Below are 18214 nucleotides of genomic sequence, written 5' to 3'. Positions count from 1 at the left end.
GATCCAATAGAGAATTTTGTGTGAAGAAACACTATTTAGTGGTGAAAAGTGAAAGATATTAAATTGAGTGACCAATGTGTTAATAAGTGAAATTTTGAAAGAATAAAAGTGATAGTGAAATTTCACTATTCATCTTTACCAAAAATTTCTTCATCTTCTTCATTTCTTTTCTTCCTTCCTTCTCCAACAAAAACCCTTTCTTATTTCTCTCCTTTTTCCTTACATTCAAGGAGGATTCTTGACAAATCAAGCATAAGCAATGAGAAAGGAGTTAGGAGATTCTACTTTGACAACTAACCAAGGTATTTTCTTGAAACCTTGAACATAATCTTGGTTTTTCTTTGATTGAGTTACTGTGTGGTATTTGGTTCAAATCCTAAATTAGCTTTCATGACTATGGTGTATACAGTTTGTTTTGGTCTCTATTTTTATATGGGTATAGGGTATCATCAATATAAAAAGGAGAAATGTTGAGGGAAAGAATGACTTAAGCTAGCAATTCATTTTTCAAATTATTTATGTATTTACATGACTTTGGGAGCCGAAATATGTTGATTTTGACAACTATGGTGGTTGGAAGATGACTTGAGATGGAAATGAAACTTGATTATCTAATTTGAAACTTGTTTTTGCCTTGAAAACATGTTGAAAATCCATGGCTATAATTCTCGGATGGATTGGCTGTAATCCTTTGATGGATTGTATTTTCTGTATAGACATAATTTAGTGTTTTGGCCATAACTTGATGTAGCAAACTTGGATTTCGGTTCCTTTTTATAATAATTTGGAATAGTTCGGTATCTTTAAGATTGTAATTGAGTATTTTATTATTATATCTAGGTGAGAAAGGAAGTCATTTTTCCGATTACTTGAATTAGCGTGGGTATTCATTGGATCGAGATAAGTGATGCATGAATCTTTTATCTTTTGAAAGATAAATTTTGAAAGCTACTTGTTTAATTTCTAAAGGGACAGGAGCAGGTGTAATTTTTAATATTTGTTAGTGCTCTTGCCATGTCATTTGCGAAATGAAATGTTATGTTTGTTGGGCTCTTGTATAAGCGACTTTTGACGAGAATAATTCCCACAGGCAGTTGGTATATGAAATGAGCTAATCGTATTATAGTTATCAATATGAAACGGGCTAATCATGTGGTAGTTAGCACTATGAATCGTGTTAACCTATTAACTTAATAACTGGATATCCAGGGTCAATTGTTGTCTTATAGTTTGAGCTCCTTTATGTTTGTGATGTATGATATGCAATTGAAATGTTTATAATGATCATGTTCTTATAACGTTATATATATGAGTTAATGATGTTTGAAATATATTATGTATGTAACATGCTCAGGCCAATAATGAGATACATCCACTACTTATTGAGTGAGATTTTGCTCACCTCATTATTATTATTATGTAGTTAATGATGAGTTCATTGAAGTAGATCTTGATAGCTCTTAGGGTGGTAATGGAGATGGAGATGGCTTCTGGTTAAAGGCTAACTTTTGTATTTCTATATAAGATACCTTATGATAGGATTTGAATATTGTATATATTGTAGAGGATTTGATCTTGCTTTTATTTTGGAAGACGCAAAGTTTGCTATTATGGATGATCTTGTATTTGTGGATTTAGAACGCTTATATAAAAGTGAATGTAATTGCTTTGGAAATTTGTTGCCTTATGCCTTTAGTGTTGTCTAGGGTGTGGCGGTGTTACATTCCAGGCACAGGGTGTGACATTTATTTGATATTAAGAGTCTAGGTGTGAATTCTACATATAGTACTTTAAGAATGAATATTTATTGAAACCTTGATGGAATGTAGTGTTTATGCTGGACAAAATATTGGAGCCAGTTGATTTACACTTTAGGTGGCCAATCTTAGTGTGGCTTGACTTGGTTTTGACTTTTGTGTTGTGGATTAACTTAGTTTTGACTTTTGTGTTCAAATACCTACTGCTATCACTTGAGGATTTGATAGCTTAGTGTAGGTAGATTTTGGTCTAATCTAATTTATGTTTGCAAGATGGCACCAAAAAGAAAACAACGGGATATTGTTAGTATTCAAGAGAATGATGTACGATCTATGGCGGAAGAAAATGTGGTACTTGAAGATCTTGGACCGGATGGAAATGAAGATGAATTGGATGCCCCTATTGGGGAATTATGTTAGATCCTTGCCGAGCCACTCAAAGACTTAACGGTGAAGATATGTCTAGGGTAACATCCCCTCTGAATTCAAATAATGCGAATCAAAGTACTCCATAATTAGATCCAGCTACCTTATCTGTGGCATACCAGTTCATGCATGGATGGCAGCTACATCAACAACAAAACAAAAAGGAAGAGGCATGGATAGTGTTAAGTACCATTTTAAGGAGTTTAGCAAGGTCAATTTGCCTACTTTTGATGGAGGGCCAAACTCGGATGTGGCAGAGAGATGGTTATCCCAAATTGAGAAGAAATTTCAAACTATGTTGGTGCCAGAAGATATTTGGCCTCAAGTAGTGATATCTTTCTTAGTTGGTGAAGCAGAGAAATGGTGGGATGGGGTAGCACTGACCATGGTTTCTTTAGGTCGTACTTTGACATGGGATGGGTTCAAAAAAAATGTTTCAACAGCATTACTTTTCACCAGCTGTTCGAGTTCAAAAGACTTGAATATTCAATAACCTTAAGGAAAGTTCCATGTCTGTGGGCGAGTACTACACTACTTTTCTCTCCTTGGGATGCTTTGTCCCTTTTGCAATGGCCGATGAGACTATGAAGATGGTCTCATTTAAGTGAGGATTGAATAGTTGAATGCAATCAAAAATATCCGAAAATTTCTATGCCAATTATGACCAAATGTATGAAGCTAGTTTGGATGCTGAACAAGACATTCTCCTGGAGGATAAAGAGACGAGGCAAAGAAGAAATAGACAAATTGTAATGCAAGGCTAACTTTGTCAAGATAGTCAACCTTCTTGCGAAATGCAACTTCTTCGACCAATGCAACATTCCCGACAAGCACTGTTACCAAGAGCTATGGTTTCGCAATAGGTTGCTTCTTCTCAACAACCTTTTCCAAGACGTCTATCTCCTAACCCATCTAAGTTATGTGATCATTGTCATCAAGTTCATCTGGGAGAATGCAGGTGGAAAATGGGAGCTTGTTTTGGTTGTGGACAAATGGGACAAACTGGGGGAAAAAATAGGCTAGGAAGCAGCTCGAATTCTAGTGCGAATCAACCTAACTAAAACTCTAAGGGATATGCCTTGACTGAACAAGAATCAGCGGGAGTGGAGGATGTTGTGATAGGAATGGTGATGATTAATTCTTTTCCAGCGTATATGTTAATCATTGTCATCAAGTTCATCCGGAAGAATGCAGGTGGAAAACGGGAGCTTGTTTTGGTTGTGGACAAGTGGGATAAACTGGGGGAACAATAGGCTAGGAAGTAGCTCGAATTCTAGTGTGAATCGACCTAACTCAAACTCTAAGGGATATGCCTTAACTGATCAAGAAGCAGCGGCAGTGGCGGATGTTGTGATAGGTATGGTGATGATTAATTCTCTTCCAGCATATGTGTATTTGATTGTGGGGTTTGTCATTCTTTCATTTCAAAGAAGTTTTGCCATTCTTTCATTTCAAAGAAGTTTGCACGAGAGTTAGATATTAAACCCTGTGTTTTGGATGACCCGTATCATGCAACCATTCTCAAGTGAAAAGTTTTATTTTTTCACCTTATATATGAAGGTAGTATTTTAGATCTAGGTGGGAGAGATTTTAAGACAAATCTAGTGCAATTGAATATGGGGGAATTTGATGATATCTTAGGTATGGATTGACTATCACAAAATTATACCCATATAGATTGTATGGGTAAAAGTGTTGATTTTCAAACCCCAAACATAGCACCTTTTTCTTTTCAAGGGTGTCGAGGAAAACCAAAGAAGAATTCTAACCATTTTATCTGCTATATAAACTTGAAGAGCAATTAGGAAGAGATGTGAATGTTTTCTGGCTTATAGAGTAGATTCTAGTGAAAAAGGAGGAGATAAAACTTGAAGATATCCCAATTGCAAGAGAGTTTCCGAATGTGTTTTCAAATGAATTATTAGGTCTACCTTCCAAGCGAGAGATTGATTTTGAGATTAATGTAATACCTAACTCAGAACCTATGTCCGAGACATCTTATCGGATGGCCCCTACAGAGGTGAAGGAGCTTAAAGTTCAGCTTCAGGAATTGCTTAACAAAAAGTTGATTCGACCAAATGTATCCCCTTGGGGTGCTCTAGTTTTATTTGTTAAAAAAGAAGGATAGAAGTATGCGGTTGTGCGTAGATTACTGGGAGCTCAATAAGATTACAATTAAGAATAAGTACCTATTATCTGGTATTGACAACCTGTTTGATCAATTAAAAGGGGCTAATGTATTCTCAAAAATAGATCTTCGTTCCGGATACCATTAGTTAAGGATTAAATTGGAGGATATTCCAAAGAGTGCATTCAGAACAAGTATGGTTATTATGAATTTTTTGTCATGCTAATTGGGTTGACTAATACTTCTGCAACCTTTATGGATTTGATGAATAGGGTATTCAAAGAGCAATTAGACCGATTTGTGATGGTGTTTCTTGATGATATATTGGTGTACTTCTCAAGTAAACCGGAGCACGAAAATCACTTGCGAGATATTTTACAAATCTTGAGGTGTGAGAAACTTTATACTAAACTCCACAAATTTGAATTTTGGCATCAAAGTGTGTCCTTTCTTAGGCATGTTATATCTCAAGATGGTGTCTCTATGAATTTCAAGAAAATAGAAACTATTGTGGATTGGCCTTGACCTACTAATATGGCAGAATTAAGGAGTTTTTTGGGCTTGGATGGCTACTATAGGAAATTTATTGAAGGATTTTGTACTATTGCTTTGCCTTGACTCGTCTAACTTGAAAGCATGTTAAGTTTGAGTGAGCACTTAAATGTGAGGATAGTTTTCAAGAATTGAAGAATAAGCTTGTTTTGGCACCAATTCTCACCTTACCTTCTAGATTTGAAGGTTTCACTATTTATAGTGATGCATCCAAAAATGGGTTTGGATGTGTGCTAATGCAAAATGAAAGGATCATACCTTATGCATCTCATCAATTGAATTCATATAAACAAAACTATCCTACTCATGACTTGAATTGGCAGCCGTTGTCTTTGATTTGAAGATTTGAAGGCACTACTTATATAGGGAGCCATGTGAAGTCTTTACAGATCATAAAAGTCTAAAGTACTTATTCACGCAGGAGGAGTTAAACATAAGAGAGTGAAGATGGCTTGAGTCAATGAAAGATTTCTTACCATTAGTTATCATCCAGGAAAAGCAAATAAGGTTGCCGAAGCTTTGAGTAGGAAAAATTCAGGAATGCTAACAGCTATGCTAGTAAAACAAATGGAGAAATTGAATTTAGAGGTGGTAGAATCCTTTATGCATGTGCTTGCGGCTCTAATTACCCAACCATCCTTAATTTCAAGAATCAAGGAAACCCAAGAAGATGATGCCGCGTTGGTGAAAATCAAAGAAAAAGTTCAAAGTGAGGAGTTACCTGACTTTCAACTACACGAAGATGGTAATTTATGGATCCGAAATTGGCTTGTGGTGCCAAAAGATCTAGAGTTACAAAAAGAAATAATGGCAGAGGCTCACTCTTCCAAACTCTCTATTTATCCTGGTAGCACCAAGATGTACCGAGACTTAGAGTAGTTGTATGGGTGGAGTGGTATGAAGAGGGAGATCGCGAATTATGTGTCTAAATACTTAGTTTGTCAATAAATAAAGGCCAAACATCAAAGACCTGCTAAAGCCTTTGACAATACCGGAATGGAAAAAAGAGATGATAACGGTGGATTTTATTGTTGGATTACCAAGGTGTAGGAGAGGTAATGATACCATTTGGATAATAGTTGATCGACTGACAAAATCAGCTCATTTTGTACCTATGTTGCTACTACTTCTATGGATACTTTGGCTAATCTCTATATAGATTGTATTATTCATGCCATGGTGTCCTAATGAGTATTGTACCTGATCGTGATCCTAGATTCAACTCTCAATTTTGGTAAAGTCTTTAACAAGCCATGGGAACCTAGTTGAATCTCAAGTCAGCTTATCATCTTCAAATCGACGAACAACTAGAGCATTCAATTCAAACTTTCGTGGATAGAGCATGTGTTATGAATTTGGGAGCAGTTGGGAGGATTTGTTGGTGCTATCAAATTCTCTTACAATAATAGTTGTCATAGTAGCATCGGCATGCCACCTTTTGAAGCTTTATATGGAAGGAAATGTAGATCACCTTTATATTGGGATGAGGTAGGTGAGAGAAATTGAGAAAGGAAATGTAGATCGCCTTTATATTGGATCCAAAATTAAAAGGGTAACAATTGAGAAGGTGGCACTAATGAGAGAAAGGCAGCACAAGATAGACAAAAAAGTTGGGCCGATTTGAAAAGAAGACTTTTAGAGTTTCAAGAAGAGGATAAATTATATCTTAGAATTTCACCAGTGAATGGTGTGATGCGATTTGGGAAAAGTGGAAAATTGAGTTCAAGATATGCTGCACCTTTTGAAATTTTAGATAGAGTTGAAGAAATGGCATACAACTTAGCCTTGCTATCATTTTTATCAAGAGTTCACAATGTATTTCATGTTTCGCAGTTGAGAAAATATGTATTCGTCATATCCTGGGGTATGAGCCATTAATGGTACTAGAGGATCTAACTTATAGTGAGGAGATAATTTGAATTGTGGATTGCAAGGATCAAGTGCTCAGGAGAAGGACAATCTCCTATGTTAAAGTTCAATGGTCCAATCATAGTACTTGTGAAGTCACTTGGGAACTCGAAGAAGAAATGCGAACTAAATATCCACATTTGTTTAACCAATGAGCTACATTAAGTTTCAAGGCCGAAACTTTTATTACACGGGAAGAATGTGATACCCAAATGTCTTATAGAGAATTTTGTGTGCAGAAATACTATTTTGTGGTGAAAAGTGAAGGATGTTAAGCTTAGTGACCAATGTGTTAATAAGTGAAATTTTGAAAGAATAAAAGTGATAGTGGAATTTCACTATTCATCTTTATCAAAAATTTCTTCATCTTCTTTATTTTCTTTCTTCCTTCCTTCTCTAACAAAAATCCTTTCTTATTTCTCTCTTTTTTCATTATAATCAAGTAGGATTTTTCACAAATCAAGCACAAGTAAGGAGTAAGGAGTTAGGAGATTCTACTTTGACAACTAACCAAGGTATATTCTTGAAACCTTGAACGTGATCTTGGTTTTTCTTTGATTGAGTAATTGGGTGGTATTGGTCAAATCCTAAGTTAGCTTTCATGACTATTGTGTATGCAATTTGTTTTGGTCTCTAATTTTATATGGGTATAGGGCTATCATCAATATAAAAAGGAGAAATGTCGAGGGAAAAAATAACTTAAGCTAGCAATTCATTTTTCATATTGTTTATGTATTTAAATGACTTTGGGAGCTGAAATATGTTGATTTTGACAACTATGAAGGTTAGAAGATTATTTGAGATGGAAATGAAACTTGACTGTCTAATTTGAAACTTGTTTTTGCCTTGAAAACATGTTGAAAATCCATGGTTATAATCCTCGGACAGATTGGTTGTAATCTTGGATGGATTGAATTTTCTGTATAGATATATTTTAGTGTTTTGGCCATAATTTGACATAGGAAACTCATATTTAGGTGCCATTTGTTGTTTTGGAAACTAGATTCAAATGGCTTTAACTTTGTATAAATCTCTCACCCTGTTTCTAAATTTCTGAAAGTCAATGACCCTTTGAATTTAACCCTTATGTCCTACTTTGACGAGGAAATAATCTTTTGTTATGATTTAGTGGTTAAGGATAGTATTAGGTTACTTTTTATGATAATTTGGAGTAGTTTGGTATCTTTAAAATTGTAATTGAATATTTTATTATTACGTTTAGGTGAGAAAGGTAGCCATTTTTTCGATTACTTGAATTAACATGGGTATTTGTTGGATCGAGGTAAGTGGTGCATGTATTCTTTATCTTATGAGAGATAAATTTTGAAAGCTACTTGTCTAATTGCTAAAGTGGCATGAGCAGGTATAATTTGTAATATTTGTTAGTACTCTTGTCATGGTCATTTGTGAAATGAATGTTATGTTTGTTGAGTTCTTGTATAAGTGACTTTTGACGGGACTAGTTCCTCACAAGTAGTTGGTATATGAAACAAGCTAACCGTTTGTTGTTAGCAATATGAAACGGGTTAACCGTGTGATAGTTACCACTATGAACTGTGTTAACTAGTTAAGTTAACAACTGGATTTCCAAGGTCAATTGTTGTCTTATGGTTTGAGCTCATTTACATTTTGATGTATGATATATCATTGAAATATTTATAATGACCATGGTCTTATAATGACGTTTAAAATATATTATTTATGTAACATGTTCAAACCAATAATGAGATACATGCGCAACTTATTGAGTAAGATTTTGCACACCCCTTTATTATTATTATGCAATTAATGATAAGTTCATTGAAGTGGACCTTGTGATAGGGAGTTAATTGTTAGCAATTTAATTGTTAATTTTTTCTTTTGTCCCTACCAAATATTGTTTTAATTGTTAACATATACTTATACTTGGCATCTGGACTCAATTTTAGGAAGTGGAGCAGAAAAGGGAGATCTTTCTACAACAAATACTCCACACGTGAAAGTTTCTAAAAGAAAATACAAGCCAGAGTCCATGGGTGTATTTGTGCTAGAATTGATGATTGTAGTGGACTCCTCCATTTTGATGATTGCAGTGGAATTGATGATTGCGTTGGAATTTATTGGGATGGTGTTTTCTTTCGTTATCCAGCGGGAGCCACGTAGGATAGGTAATGAATTGCTTTAGACATTTGGTTCTTCTTTTGGGAATGTTAATCATGAGCCGTGGGTTGGCTTTAATGATTATAGGACTTTTCCACTTTCTTGCACGAGACTATTTTCTCCTATGAGACTAGTGCTCCAATAAGATGAGATTTTCCTATTAGACTAGTTTTGCTCCCGAGAGAGCACGGAGTGGAATATAGGTAGTCTTTTGTATAGAATAAGAACTTGTTCATTCTTTTATGTTGTGGTGTGCAGTATTCTTCATTTGGCTTGCTTTATGTTTTTTTCGTCTTTTCCTTGAGACTAGTTTTTATTGCAGGGAGACTACGGAGACTCAAAATCTCATTCTAGATTACTAGCAAGAGACTTATGCCTTTGAATTCAATTAAGTTGTGTGGAAATTTTCTTATGAGACGTGACTAATCTTCTCATCCAGTCAAGGATCAACGCGACGATGCTGTCCCAAAATATCTGTGAGATCGAATTAGTTTTCATGTGTTCTTTAATTTGTTAATATTTGCATGTTTTCTTTTGAATTTTCATGGGATTATTTTGTTAATTAGACGTCAAGGGTCCGATGTTCAATTTGACTTATTAATTTCTTGCCAAATTAATCAATTAAATTCATAATTGTTTAATCGATTAATATCAGTGGCAACTAGCATTTTCACACACTAAGGGAACGTGCAATCTAATTTAAATAACCCTCATAGCGTATTATTGATTTGGGTTAGGCTTTTCTAGTTTTTAATGCAATAAGGGAATTAATTCTTACGGTCATACCTAAAAGTGTTTTCTGGTTAGGAATAATCAACGATCGTACCTTGGTTATTAATAAGTTAAGGAAAAACTGGTCGTCAGAGCTTGTTGGCGACTATAACTAACCTGTTAATAAAATTAAGTGAACCTCCTTTACATCATGATCGGATGAATGAACCGTGTCTAAGAAGTTGTATCTTTGGTTAGAGTTTGTCTATTATTCATTTAATTCCTATTTACATTCGTGTTAGTTAATCATTTACTTTTTGTTGAAATGCTTAACTGTTTTTAGTGTCATCCAGATAAAATTCCCATTTTTAATTGGAACTTTAAAAAAACAAATTACCTCCAGTCCTAGTGGACCCTACTTACCGCTGTATATAAATTTGAATTTTTTTCTAATAGGTATTTATTATTGAACAGATTCGACATCGGTCAATTTTTGGTGTCGTTGTCGGGGACTGGCGTTAATTATTTGTTTCTTTTTAAGTTCATTTTTGTTTCAATTTTCTGATATTTTTCTAATTTATGCTTCGCTCTTCTCGTACAGACGAATTAATTTTCGACCCTGAAGCAGAGAAGGCCGCACGTAGAACGAGAAAAGAAACCAGGAGGCTCAGAGAGGACCAATACAGTATTGCGCCTAAGGGACTTGATCCAGAGATCGAGCCGACAAATTTGCCTGGTGACAATTCGAGTGGTTCAGACCAAGAGGAAGTCATTCTGGCGAATGCACGAACACTAAGGGAGTTCGCTGCTCCTGATTTAAATCAGCAACTCTTGTGCATTACTTTTCTGCATTTAAATGATAACATATCATTCGAGTTAAAATCTGGTCTAATTCATCTTTTACCATCTTTTCATGGATTATTAGGTGAAGAGCCTCACAAACACTTGCAAGAGTCCGATATCATTTGCAATAGTATGAAATTCCCGGGAATTACAGAGGAACAAATAAAAATGAGGGCATTCTCCTTTTCTTTGAAGGACTCCACAAAAGATTGGCTATACTACCTATCACCAGGTAGCATCACAATGTGGAACCAGTTGAAGAAAAAATTTCTAAAAAAATGTTTTCCTGCATCTCGGGCCGTTATCTTAAGAAAAGAATTATGCGGCATCAAGTAATACCTGGGCGAGTCTCTTTATGAGTATTGGGAAAAGTTCAAAAAGCTGCATATCAAATGCCCTGATTATCAGATAAGTGAGAATTATTCATTCAATATTTATATGAGAGATTGCTTTTCAGGGACACAAGCATAATCGATGCTGCAAGTGGATGAGCGTTGGTAAACAAGACATCTCGAGAAGCTTGGGAGTTGATTGAAGGGATGGCTGAGAACTCACAACAATTCAGTTTAAATGTCCCGACGCGTAGGGTGAATGAGGTAAAAACTTCCTCTATCCAATAGCAACTCTCTGAATTGATATCTTTCGTGCGACAATTGGCTGCGGGAAGTGCCTCACAAGTAAAGGTATGTGGGGTGTGCACTGTCTTGGATCATTCTACGGAGATGTGTCCGCTGGTTCAAGAAAAAAATGCAAAACAAGTACACATGCCTGGCCACGCGCCCACGTCAAGAAAGCAATATAACCCATATTCAAGTACTTACAATTCTGATTGGAGGAATTATCCCAATCTAAGTTATGGAGGGAATAGGCAGTCGAATTTCATGCCAAATAGACAACAAGGATATCAGCAGCAGTACCAATCTCGACCACTACCTCCTTTACCGAGTTCTAGTCTATCTTTGGAGGAAATGATGAAACAACTGATGGCTACTACCGAGCAATATCAACAAAAGACAGACTCCGTACTGCAGAACATAAGAAATCAGATAAGTCAGATGTAATCCATGCAGAATCAGATGAATCAAATAGCCATAACTATTAACCATTTGGAGTCCCAAGTTCAAGGAAAGTTGCCATCTCAATCTAAGATGAATCCAAAGAATGTAAGCGCAATGACCTTGCGGAGTGGAAAGGAAGTCCAAGGACCCGAACCTGTGATTCCTAAAAACAAGGATGAAAAACGAATTGAGAAAGAGTTGGAAGAGAAGAGCAGACAAAACAGAGATACAAAGATACTAACGGATCCAATTATTACAGTTAAAACTAATCCATCGCCCTTTTCTAGGAGGTTAGAGAAATCAAAGATGCAGGATAAGAAGAAAGAGATCCTGGAGATCTTCTGCAAGGTGGAGATCAACATACCCCTGTTGGATGCGATTAAACAAGTTCCCAAATATGCAAAGTTTTTGAGGGATTTGTGTGCCAACCGCAAGCGGTTGAAGGAGGATGAACGAGTTATAGTTAGGGAGAATGTGTCAACAATTCTACAAAGGAAACTTCCACCGAAATGTGGAGACTCGGGTATGTTTACTATTCCTTGTAGGATAGGTAATATTTTGATTGGAAAGACCATGTTAGACCTAGAAGTCTCGATTAATGTCATGCCAAAATTCATTTATGTATTTTTGAAGTTAGACCCTTTGAAAGAGATTGAGATAATAATTCAATTGGCCGATAGAACCAATGCATACCCTAATGGGTTGATTGGAGATAGTTTGGTAAAAATTAATGAATTAATTTTTTCAACTAATTTTTATGTGCTTGACATGTAGGGTGAACACTCCCATGATCCGTCACCTTTATTGCTAGATAGACCCTTTTTTAATACAATTCGAACCAAAATTGATGTTAATAATGGTACTTTGTCTATGAAATTTGATGGTGAGATTGTTCATTTTAACATTTTTGAGTCCATCCGATTCAAATATTGGCTCTGTTTTCTCTGTAAATATTATTGACCCTGCTACACAGGAGGTTTTTTAAATTGAAGGTAGGGATGAGTTAGAGGTCACCTTGACCAGGCAATTCGAGTCGGAGATGAGCTCAGAGATAGACTTGAACGAGGAGTTTAAACATGTGATTAGAGCCTTACAATCGTTGCCAACCATGAAATCAAGGTATGACCTTGCACCCATTTTCATACCTGAATCTTACCAAAGGTTACTTCCATCTGTGGTGCAGGCACCTATCTTAGAACTGAAATCGCTACCGAAACACCTGAAGTATGCATACTTGGGTGAATGGGAGATATTTCCAGTGATCATCTTCATGGGTTTATCAAAGGTTCAAGAAGACAAACTACTTCGAGTTCTTAGAAAATATAAGCAGGCGATAGGATGGACCATCGCCGATATCAAAAGAATTAATCTCGCAGTGTGTATGTACCGAATTCGACTCGAGGAGGGTGCTAAATCCGTGCGGCAGGCTCAGCAGAAATAAAATCCTCTTATGATGAAGGTTGTAAAGAAGGAGATTGTAAAACTGCTGGACGTTGAAATTATATTTGCATTATCAGATAGCCCGTGGATGAGTCTAGTACAAGTGGTTTCAACAAAGGCAGGGGTGACGGTGGAATCAAACTAAGAAGATTAGCTAGTACCAGTTCGAAAGCCCACCAAATGGCGGTAGTGTATCGACTATAGAAAATTAAACACCGTCACGAAAAAGGACCATTTCCCTCTACCTTTCATTGACCAGATGGTAGAGCGATTAGCATGTCGAGTTTACAATTATTTTTTGGATGAATTTTCAGGTTATTTTCAAATTGTCATCGCACCCGAGGACCAAAAGAAGATTACTTTCACGTGCCCATTTGAAACATTTGCATACTAAAGGATGCCATTTGGATTGTTTAATGCACTTGCTACCTTTCAAAGATGTATGGTAAGTATCTTTTCAGAGCATGTTGAGAAGATTATTGAGATTTTCATGGACGATTTCAGTGTGTATGGTGAAAGTTTTGAAAACTGTCTAGATAACCTGAAATTGATCTTAGTAAGGTGTATAGAAACTAATCTCATGCTTAATTGGAAAAAATGTCATTTTATGGTCGACCACGGGATAGTTTTAGATCATGTAGTATCGTCTATAAGTATCAAAGTTGATAAAGTAAAAATAGACGTTATATCTACTTTACCTTATCCTGCGAGTGTGTGGGAAGTTCGTTCCTTCTTAGATCACACAGGTTTCTATAGAAGGTTCATCAAAAATTTTTCAAAAATTAAAACACTTTTGTTCCAGATTTTGCAAAAAAATGTATCCTTCGAGTTCGATGAAACATGTAAGAGGCATTCGATGAGTTAAAGAAGTTATGGCTAACCTTCTGACTGGAATCTCCCATTCGAAATCATGTGCACATCAGCGACTATGCAGTGGGTGCGGTGTTGGATCAAAGAGTGAGAAAAATAATCCATGCTATCTACTACGCATCTCGAGCCTTGAACGGAGGTCAATTAAACTATTCAACCACCAAAAAGGAGCTTTTGACGGTTATTTTTGCCTTAAAAAATTTTTGGTCTTATTTACTTGGTGCTAAAGTTATTATTTTTTTTGATCATGCAGTATTGCGGTATCTGTAGATCAAGAAAGAGGCAAAACTGCGACTGATACGGTGGATATTATTGCTACAAGAGTTCGACCTAAAAATTAGAGATAAGAAATGGGCGGAGAACTAGGTAGCAGATCACTTGAGTCGAGCACATGTCGTCAAAGATGACCTCCCACTGAGAGAAGCATTCCCCGATGAACATTTATTTTCTATTAATTTATCTTTGCCTTGATATGCAGATATTGTTAACTTTCTAGTCACTGACAAGTTTCTTGCAGGATGGCCTAAGGCGAAGAGGAACAAGTTGAGAAGTAATGCAAAGTTCTACAATTGGGATGATCCCTACCTCTGAAAGCGGGGTGCCGTCCAAATCATTCGAAAATGTGTAAGTGACGCTGAATTCCAATCTATTCTAGCCTATTGTCACTTTTTCGCATGTGGAGGTCATTTTGGATCAAAGAGAACGGCTCGTAAGGTACTAGAGAGTATATTCTATTGGCCGACCCTCTTCAAGGACGCCTACTCATTTTGTAAGTCCTGTGATAAGTATCAACGAATGGGTAGTCTCTCTCGTAGGGATCAAATGACTCAGATCCCAATGATTTTTGTTGAAATTTTTGACGTTTGGGGTATTGATTTAATGGGTCATTTTCCTTCATCTTTTGATTTTTTGTATATATTATTTGCTGTAAGTTATGTTTCGAAGTGAGTGGAAGCAAAGGCCACCCGCATTAATGATTCCAAAGTGGTTGCAGAATTCGTTAAGTCTAATATTTTTGTCTGCTTTGGGATGCCGCGAGCAATTGTAAGTAATCGGAGTACTCATTTCTACAACAAGACAATCGCTGCAGTTTTAGGAGATACGGTGTCTTGCACAAAGTCTCTACATTCAATCATTTTCAGACAAATGGTTAGGCGGAAGCATCGAACCGAAAGATCAAGTCGATTCTAGAGAAGATGGTCCGACCCGATAGGAATTATTAGAGTCTGAGACTAGAAAATGAATTATGGGCATATAGGACGGCGTACAAGACGCCCATTAGCATGTTCCCTTATCGATTGGTATTTGAAAAATCATGTCATTTCCCGGTCGAGTTTGAGCATAGAACGTTTTGGGTGATCAAGCAATGTAATGTGGATATCGAGGAAGACGAAACTCAAAGAAAGTTGCAATTACAAGAATTGGAGGAGATTCAAAATGAAATATACGAGAATGCGGTGATTTATAAGGAGAAGAATAAGATCTTTCATGACCAACAGATCTCTAGGAAGACATTTGTCTGCGGACAGAAAGTTCTACTGTACCACTCGAAATTCAAGCTATTTTCAGATAAATTACGTTCTCGTTAGATCGGCCCCTTTGTTGTAACTAATGTCTTTCATTATGGTGTAGTGGAGATCCAAAATTTGAAAACGGAAAAGAAATTTATGGTGAATGATCATCGTCTCAAGCCGTATTATGAAAGGTTTCCGATTTAACGGGTGGAGATGATGCAACTAGAAGACCCGACTTGATTAGTCTAAACTACTCCTGGTCTACGTCTGGCCAAAAACGTTAAAAAGAGGCACTTTTTGGGAGGCAACCCAAATATTGATTTTGTTTATTTCGTTATTCATTTCTTTCAATTTGTCATTCCTCATCTGGGTATCAGTCGCTCTTGATATTTTTTTCCACTGTGATCAGGACAGGTAATCTTAGCGTGCTCACGCGAGGAGGGCACGCGTTAATCTTACAAGTCCCAACTTCAAGGTCAGTGGATGTTTGTAAAACATGGCGTGCCCACGCCATGTTGATAAAATCTCAACATTCCGCAACGTCGGCAGGAAGTGAAATCTTGGCGTGCCCACGCGAAGAGGGCACTCGTTAATGTGCAAAAACTGATTTCCAAGATCAGTAGATATTTTTCAATCTTGGCGTGTCCACGTTGTGTTTGACGACAAAAAAAAATTTTAAAAATTAGAAAAATAAAAATTGAATTATTTTCCTTTAAGCATTCAGTTTTGTTTTTCTTTTCAAAAATTCAAATTTTTGGCAATATAAAGTCTTAAAAAAAATTTGGCAGTCTTTTTCCACCTCAATTTTTCGCTTCAACCACCGCTGTGACCTCGCCACAGTGCCTGTGATTTCAGGGGAGTTTCGTTACCATTCTTCTTACTTTTTCTATTTATTTGTTACATTGAGGGTAATGTGTTATTCGGGGGACGCCCAAACTCGTTGGCTAACTTTGCGAATCGAGTCAGCATGAGTTTGGTCGATAAGTTTAGCAAACCATGAGATATTCGTAAAGCATGATCTATTGGAGAGATCTTACTCGGCATACTCGCGTAGTATTGCCATGATATACTCGAGTATTATCAAAACTTTGATGAGCGAGCCCGGTGCATCCTGGGTATGGAGAAAAATTTTGAAAATTAGAGAGTTGGCCCAACCTTACATTAGACACATTATAGGGAATGAAACTCGAACAAATTTTTGTTTTGACACATGGCACCCTATTAGGCCATTGTACAAAAATTTTACAGGTAAGCTCCTCTATAATTTTTGTTATAAACTATCTGCTCTGGTATCAAAAATCATTGGATGGAAGGTGGCGATGGCCAGTAAAAAGCAAAGAAACAACAGAAGTGAGGAGATTAAAGGAAGTTACACCTGATTGTTTTATCCCCTCGATGAAATTTGAGGATCAATTTGTATGAAAAAGAAGGACATCTGGTGAGTCCAATACAAAATCTATCATGAAGGTGTTATGTGGATGCTCGAGAGAGAAGCTGGTGTGGGCAAAATTGGTTTGGGGAAAAGGATATGTTCCTATGTTTGTGGATGCTGTGTAAAAGGAAACTATCTACAAGAGATAGATTGCAAAAGTGGGGGAGTGTTAGAAATAATTACTATTGTTAATCATGTTTGTTTGTTTTGTTTTACTTAATTAGTGGAGTTAGGGAATTAGTGGAGTTAATGGAGTAACTAGCGAAATTAATGGAATAATTATTGGAGTTAGTGGAGTTATTGAAATAGTTAATGGAGTTGTTTTGAACACTATAAATAGAATTATTTTATGTTATGAATTAAGTCAGTTTTTACAAAGAAATAAACTCTTGTTCTTTGTTTCTCTTATTATTTTTCTCAATAATTGTAACAGTGGCTTCAGAGTTAGGTTCATGAGTGAAAACAAAAATGAGTTGTGAGAATTGTATTGATAAATTATAATGGTCACCGACAACTTTGTGCAGCCAGTAATTTCTTGTTTTGATGGTTACTATGATCATTGAAGCATGCTAATGGAGAACTTCTTGATATCCAAGGAGCATTGGCAGGTTGTCGAATTTGCAGTATCAGAACCAACGACCGAAGTAGTATTTTCAGAGGTGCAGAAAACGAAGTTAGAAGCATTGAAACTAAAAGATCTTAAAGTTAAAAATTTTCTTTTTCAAGCTATTGATCGAGCCATTTTGGAGACAATTATTAGCAAAAATACCTCCAAATAAAATTGGGGCTCCATGAAAAAGAAATATCAAGGAAATGCGAAGGCAAAGCAGGTGCAGTTTCAAACTCTTCAAACTGAATTTGAGACTTTACGCATGAAGTCAAGTGAGTCAGTCACAGATCATTTGGAAAGAACGATAGCAATAGTTAACAAGATGAGGATCCATGGAGAGAATTTGGAGGACGTCACCATTGTCGAGAAGATTCTTCGATCGATGACAACAAATTTAATTTTGTTGTATGCTCTATAAAGGAATCGAAAGTTATTGATGCATTTTCAATTGATAAGTTGCAGAACTTTTTATTGGTTCATGAGCAAAAAATTAATCAGCAAGAGAAAGAGGAGCAAGCATTAAAGGTTTCAACAAAAAGTCATCCAACATGGAGATGAGGCAGAGGCAGAGGTAGAGGAAGCAATGATTGTGACAACCAATAATAACAATATCAACACTAAGAAAATTAAGGCCCCGTTTGGATTGCATTTTTCATCATTTTTCATGAAAAAATTACTATAGCGATTTGATGTATGTGAGGGAAAAAGGTAATAGGAAAATGTGTTTACGGAAAATAACGTAATTTTTCAACGAAAAACAGCAATCCAAACAAGACCTAAGTTCAAAGAAGAAGAAGATAACGAGGAGGCCATCCATCAACAACTC

The sequence above is a fragment of the Coffea arabica genome, chromosome 8c, assembly GCF_036785885.1.
Source record: "Coffea arabica cultivar ET-39 chromosome 8c, Coffea Arabica ET-39 HiFi, whole genome shotgun sequence".
Lineage (NCBI taxonomy): Eukaryota > Viridiplantae > Streptophyta > Magnoliopsida > Gentianales > Rubiaceae > Coffea > Coffea arabica.
This window is presented reverse-complemented; position numbering follows the sequence as displayed.